The sequence below is a fragment of the Egretta garzetta genome, unplaced genomic scaffold (genome assembly GCF_000687185.1).
Source record: "Egretta garzetta isolate BGI_Z169 unplaced genomic scaffold, ASM68718v1 scaffold325, whole genome shotgun sequence".
Taxonomy (NCBI): domain Eukaryota; kingdom Metazoa; phylum Chordata; class Aves; order Pelecaniformes; family Ardeidae; genus Egretta; species Egretta garzetta.
The window spans coordinates 128,281-135,093 of NW_009259833.1; positions in this window are offsets into that span (position 1 = coordinate 128,281).

The window sequence follows — 6,813 nt, forward strand, 5'->3', positions numbered from 1 at the left end:
GAGCCCCCGGCCCTGGGGGGATTTACCAGCCGGGCAGCCGAGGTGCTGAGGGCCAGGGTTTGGGGGTGGGATGGCAGGGGTAGGGGAACGCTTGGACTGGGGGAGCTTCAAGGGCTTTGCCAACCCAGACAATTCTGGGATTCTATGACAATTCTATAGCCAAGCTTGCTACCCACTCCATCAAATGGTTCGAGACAGAAGTCCCAATGTTGCTTTTGAACTTTTGTTTGCAGTAGCTACAGGACGCAATTCCTCTTAATCAACCTTAGACACCTAAAAGCTAGCTGGGAACTGGAGCTGGTAATTCCAACGTCCCTCTGCAGTCAGTAACAGGTCCATGAAACTCCCCTTGGAGATGATGGGTGGAGATGTCTGCAGGTCCTCACCAGCCCAACCTGCCCAGACGCTGCTGCTGCTTCACCGGAGCAGGTTTGGCCCCTGAGGAACCACCACGTTAGCACTCCACATTAAATTACTTCCAGGATGTGTCTATTTTCTTTCTTTCTCTCTCTCTCACAGGGTTAATTAGGATTCCTGGGTTAAATTGATACCTCTAAATCCAAGCATCTAAAGTTAAATGAGGGGAGTCCATCATTAGTTCAAAACCTGCTTGTCCCCATCACCGCTCCTGCTATTACAAAAGAAATTACTTACAAGGACACGGTCATTAGAATAGTGTCTTAATAATGTACCCGTCATTAGTAACACAAGACTCTTATAAGTCACTCGTTGCAATTTATTCGTGAAAAATCAAGTAGGCAGAAGGAGGGACAAAAGCTCGGACGGCAGCATTGTCTCCAAGGCACCGGCAAAGAACGACTCCGGAAGCTTCCGGATCCACATCCAGAGAGGTGTGACTAGAGCACATCCCGACCGGAGACGGGACGCCTGCCTTGTTAAGCATCCATTTTTACACACACGTGCACGTAAATGGACGCAAAAGACGCACGAGCTGCTGTATCGCTCAGGCTTCCAGTCTGAAAGTTGCATTTTACCAGCAGGAGATGGTCTTTGAATTTCTAAATAATATATATGTCCCAGCTGCTTTCACTACCCTACCATAAACAGACGAAATGATGCTAAGGAATGACCGTTAAAAATGGAAAAACGTCAATAATAATGGAAATTTTGAGAATATGTTTCCAGATTCCTGGGCCGAGGTCTGTGTCTGGGGGGCGGATTAAGCTGCCAAAACTAAAAAGGGAAGATGTCCCTGTTTTAAAGAAATAACGATACTTATCTCAAGGTGGCTCTCATGAAAAGGAAAGAATCATAGAATCACTTTGGTTGGAAAAGACCTTTAAGATCATCGAAAGCAACAATCCCAGTAAAAAAATATATATAAAAAAGAGAAGACAAACTAAACTAAATATTAAAATATGTTAGTGACACAAAACGGCAAGAGAAGCAAAATGCAATGAGAGGAACCACAATACTCAGAGGGTTGAGCGTACCAGGTTATAAAAATTACCTGGGAACAGCAAATTCCAGCAACGGCCGAGGCCCGTTACTGCCCAGAAACAGAGCAACCACCAGCAATATTATAGGATTGGCAGAAGAATGCAACAAATATTTCTGTTCATTAATTAAGGAAGGAATCAGACGGTCTAGTCATGCCACAGGGAACAGTTTCTCTTCCAAACAGCAATGCAGGCAGATGTGAAACAACAGCAAACAGAGCCGGTGGTTTTTAAGTTGGGAGATCTTCAAGCTGCATCCCAGCAGCTCTGAAAGAGCTGGACAAGAAACCCCCTGGAGCATTTATCGTAGCTTCCCACAAGCGTTAACTCGGGAGGTTGGGGAGCGTTGAAGGACGTGCTCTTGTGTCAGTATTTAAAAGGTGGGAGCAGGATGACCAGGTAACAGCAAGCTATCGGCCCAGCTTACAGCCCAGGAAGCCAAGGGAAACACTGGCATAAAACCTCATTAGGAATTTTAGGAAGTAAATAACTGATGTCTATCGACATGGAGGTCTTAAATCAATTCTCTGCGTTTTTATTAAGACTACAAGATCGGCTGCAACCTGTAACAGCTCTGATGCAGCATACTTAGAGTTCGGTAAATCCTTTAACTTTGTAAAGTATGATTTCTCAAGTAACTGGAATTGCATTACATAACATGGAATATATTAAACAGATTAATAATTGGCCGAGTGACAAGTCATAAAATATAACGAGATCATCATTAATCACGTGCTCGTACTGAAATCCCAGAAGGAGCCGTTCTTGCGCCCGACATTACTCATCCTCCTGCAAGCCATGAGCAAAAGCCACCGCAACCCAGCCTGACGCCGACTCTGAAAGCTGCAGATAGCGAAGGACACGAGCTACGGATCTGTTACCAATGTGACTACAACCTCGCACATTTTTATCACCAAACACGAACTTGCACCTGGGAACAGAGACCCTTCCCAGTCCAGATGGGACGTAACAGAGGAAGGACACACCAGCAACCCGTGAAGGCGGCAGCAGCCTGCTCCGTGCAAGAGCAAGGGGGCAAGAAATGAAAGTAGCAGGTGGCAAGTCCAACACCAAACAAGAGAGCGGTTTCTTCACACACCACCCAGCTAAGCGGTTTAGCTCCTTGCTGCAGGATGTTGTGCGTGCTAGATGTGTACGCGAGCTCAAGGGAAGACTGACTGTGACACAGAGCAGACACCCATGGTGGTTACTAAAAAGATGGACATCATCTTTGGCTGGGAAAGTCCTGGAGGTACTGAAAGATCAGAGGCTGGAGAGTTGGGAAAGTGGCATCGAGGGTCTGCCCAGTTCTCACGTCCTTCTGGAAGCTCCACTTTTAGAAAGAGGGTGCAGATCTATCAATGCTGTTCTTATATTCTCACCTAAGAGTGGAGAAAACTGTACTCTGGAAAAGATCTCAGTGGTGGTGGACCACCCCAGTGCAGTTCCCTTTGGCACCAGCAGTGCATCATCCACGTGCATGAAAACCTCCTGGCCGTGGGAGCTCAAGCCACTCTTTCCAACACAACTGAACTCAGGGAGGTCCTACAGCCCCCTGTGCAGGTGACCATAAGAGATGCTATTACAACCTCTCCTTTTCCAGAGATGGTGGAACCATGGCTTATGAACCACAACCAGACTACAGGCAGCCCCAGAGTCACTCCCGGACTGCAGGGCAGTTGCACAAGAAGTAGTGGGGTGATGCTGTCCCATGGTCATCAGATGATCTGAGCCCACATCAGCAGAAGAAAGCAGGTTTGAGAGGCAGACAGTAACACACCTCATTTGGAGAGCACCAAAGATCTTCCTGGAATAATGCCCTGGCAGAACTGCTCCATCCCTTCAAGCTCTCCCATGTCCCACACGTTTCCTTGCCCTCAACCCTATGAAGGTTTTGCTAAGCTTTCCCAGGTCATTACTACGCAGCCTGTCTGCAGACCACTACCCACAGTCCATAAATCACAGTCAGAAGCTAGAGGAGATGGACCTTGACTTTTCTTCCCAAAACATAATACCTGGAGGCAGTAAGAAAAGACACTTTACAAGTGCTCTTATGCACAAGCTTTCAGTTTAAGACAGAGAGAGATCTGGAGGACAGATCAAAGAAATACATATCCATAGTTTACATACACCAACAGCCCAGGATATCTTTCCCTTTCATCAGAATTAGTAGGAACATGCACTTAGAGATTTCCTACATAAAAAACCCCAAGCCCTTTCACTAAAGCTTGCATTGACTGATGACCTTTGCTCTTCTGTTTTCTTCCCAAATCCTGCATTCAGCATTTTTTGCTGAAACTACTGACAACTGACCCTGAATTCTTTGAAGTGATTCACTTTAGGTGTATCCACGTTTTTTCTCCTCAACAAAGCATCAAAGTTGGGTTGTTTCCTGCAACCCAACAAAGCAGATAGAAGAAATACACCACGCAGATCGATGGATTGGACCCTGGTTTTACACAGTTGAAGCTGAGGGTAAGATGTGAGTTATCCACGATCTTGAAGCTTCTCTGAGCAAGGTTCAGACCAGAAGACCTCCTGGCACCCCTTCCACCTCAACTATCCCGCATTAACTACAGCAGATTCGGCGTATCAAAACCCATAAAAATGTATTCAAACACACACAGAAGAGCCCGGTGCGCTGATGAACCCATAAGCCTTTCCAGCCCTATGTCTGCTTTGAAATTCTACTCATCGCTTGAAAAATTAGTGGGGAGTATAAGGAAGCTAAAATCTAGCATGGTACTTAGGCTCAAGGTCAACTGCTAATATACTTTTGAGTAAAATATATCCACCAAACCATCTCAGATGTTCCAGCGACCAGAAGAAACAACTTCTTGTCATCCCTCATCCGAGCTAGATCTCACCCAAAACCTTTCATCGTCAGCTTACTACAACATTTTCCAGTCCCTCCAAGTCATGTGCTTTCTACTGCATCTTCAACCATGGACCTACAGGGCATAAATGCTTTGCAGCTGAGTTCTCACACAGCCTGTGACGGACTGAGACACCACAGCACCTTTGAAGTAGTTATCATTTAGCATGTGAAACATGCATCTTTCAATACCTCCCTTGTTAGATTTTACTTAAGGCTCTAAATATTTTATCAGTGACTGTTTAATATTAAAATGCATAAACAAGGGGCCATGGAGCCAGGACCAGCAAGAGCATTACTCCTTCGCTTGATGAGTAGGCTCCAGACCTACAACATGAAGACAAACATGAACATAGCTCTGGGTTTGTCCAACCTTGGCCCATGCTGTGACTGTAGGATCCTCTCCTGTCTTTCCGCTGTAACAGTTTGTTCCATTTCGCCTAGGTAATCAGAGCTAAGAAACTACATCCAACAATAAAAAGCGAGTGGAAAGGAGTTAGGAGGGATGTAATGTTTATTGTATGTTGACAAAATGCATAATTTATTTACTTGTTTTTCATGGCCGTGCTATATATAAAAAGGGCACCCTCATAGAATCACAGTATCATAGAATGGTTTGGGTGGGAAGGGACCCCCAGAGGCCACCCAGCCCAACCCCCCTGCAGGAGCAGGGACACCTTGAACCACATCAGGTTGCTCACAGCCCCGGCCAACCTGGCCTGGAATGGTCCCAGGGATGGGGCCTCCACCCCCTCTCTGGGCAACCCCTGACAGGGTTTCACCACCCTCACTGCAAAGAATTTCTGCCTTAGATCCAGTCTAAACCTCCCCTGCTTCAGTTTAAAGCCATCCCCCCTTGTCCTGTCCCAGCTGGCCCTACTAAAAAGCTTGTCCCCCCCTTTCCTCTGGGCCCCCTTGAAGCCCTGACTGGCCGCACTCAGCTCTGCCCGCAGCCTTCTCTTCTCCAGGCTGAACACCCCCAACTCTCCCAGCCTGGCCTCAGAGCAGAGGGGCTCCAGCCCTCGGAGCATTTTAGTAGCCCTCCTCTGGCCCCGCTCCAACAGCTCCACGTTCTTCTTGTGCTTGTCCTTCTTGCTACCCTACCAAGTAATACTAAAAAAGAACAGCTTTCTTACAAGGGGTTGCAGGGAGCCTCCCGCAAGGACCTTCCTTTTCTGCCCGCTTACAAATAACACGCAGCACTAAATATTTTTTTGCAACGCCTCCCAACTCCGAGGCTGTTGGGCCAGTGTAAACGCTGCGTTTTTAAAAGGGATATTTAATCTCCCTGGAGTAAGGACATTCAGGCAACAGTTCCAAGGCAATGGCAATTCTCACTATGTTTTCTCCCCCCCGTGAAAGTAGGCTTTCAGGTTCCCTTTAAATTTGATTTTGCTTAAGAACTTACACACATTTTTGGGCATCTGGAGAGCTTGTTTTCCTCCTTATCGACTTTTTCATGTGCTACTTCCTGACTTATACCCAACACCAAATAAGTGTTGCAGGAGACCGAGAGAAAAGCTGTTTTGTAAGAGGGCTAAATCTGTTTGCCAGTTAACTGTTGCAAATTAAAAGGTCAGAAAAACAATCACTCGATTTGGAAGGAATAATTTTACACAACTAAGACCTCAACGAAACAGAAAAAAAAAATAAAAATATATTAACTTTGTTCCAGTAAAGCGAGTTGTCTTATCTACCCAGGAGGAAGTTTATAAACAGCTTTCTGTACTTCTAAGGTTTTGAGTGCGTGCCAGGTTTTGCAGGGATCTCACCCGGCCTAGATGAAACTGCAGGGCTTTAACTGCAAAGCAGAAAGTGTAAAACATGTTTTAAAATAAATCCGAAGGAGAAATTGATTGCATTTGTTTGTTTAGGCAATCAATAACGACAGGCATCACTAATGCTGAAGTTCTGTCTGCTGATTGCTCCTACTGTTACAGATCGGGAGCGATGAATGAACCTGCCGGTTCCCAAAGCCCAAGGAACTACTGCAAGACAGGAGAGGGACAGGATGGAGCCCAGGTCAGGAGCCATGCCCGGTTTCTGCAGGCCTCCGCAATGATCTTGCATGTCCATGAACGCCCAACCTGCCACAACCCACACCCACGTCGGCTTTTCTTCGTTCACCCACCTCATCGCAACACAAAGCCCAGAGTTCCCAATTTTGATATTTATGCAAATTGCTGTAATTTTGAACGAGCTCAAGCTTTCACAAGTGCTGTGAAGCTGTAATAGCACTTGGCTGGCAGAAGTCCCCTTCAGGAGCTTCAGGCAGTGGAAATCATGCAACTCAAAATCTCTCCCTTGCCACGACTTATAGAACCATAGAATAGAATCCCAGAATGGTTTAGGTTGGAAAAGAGTTTTAAGCTCCCCCAGCCCAAGCGTTCCCCTACCCCTGCCATCCCACCCCCAAACCCTGGCCCTCAGCACCGCCTCTGCCCGGCTGTTAAATCCCCCCAGGGCTGGGGACTCGAC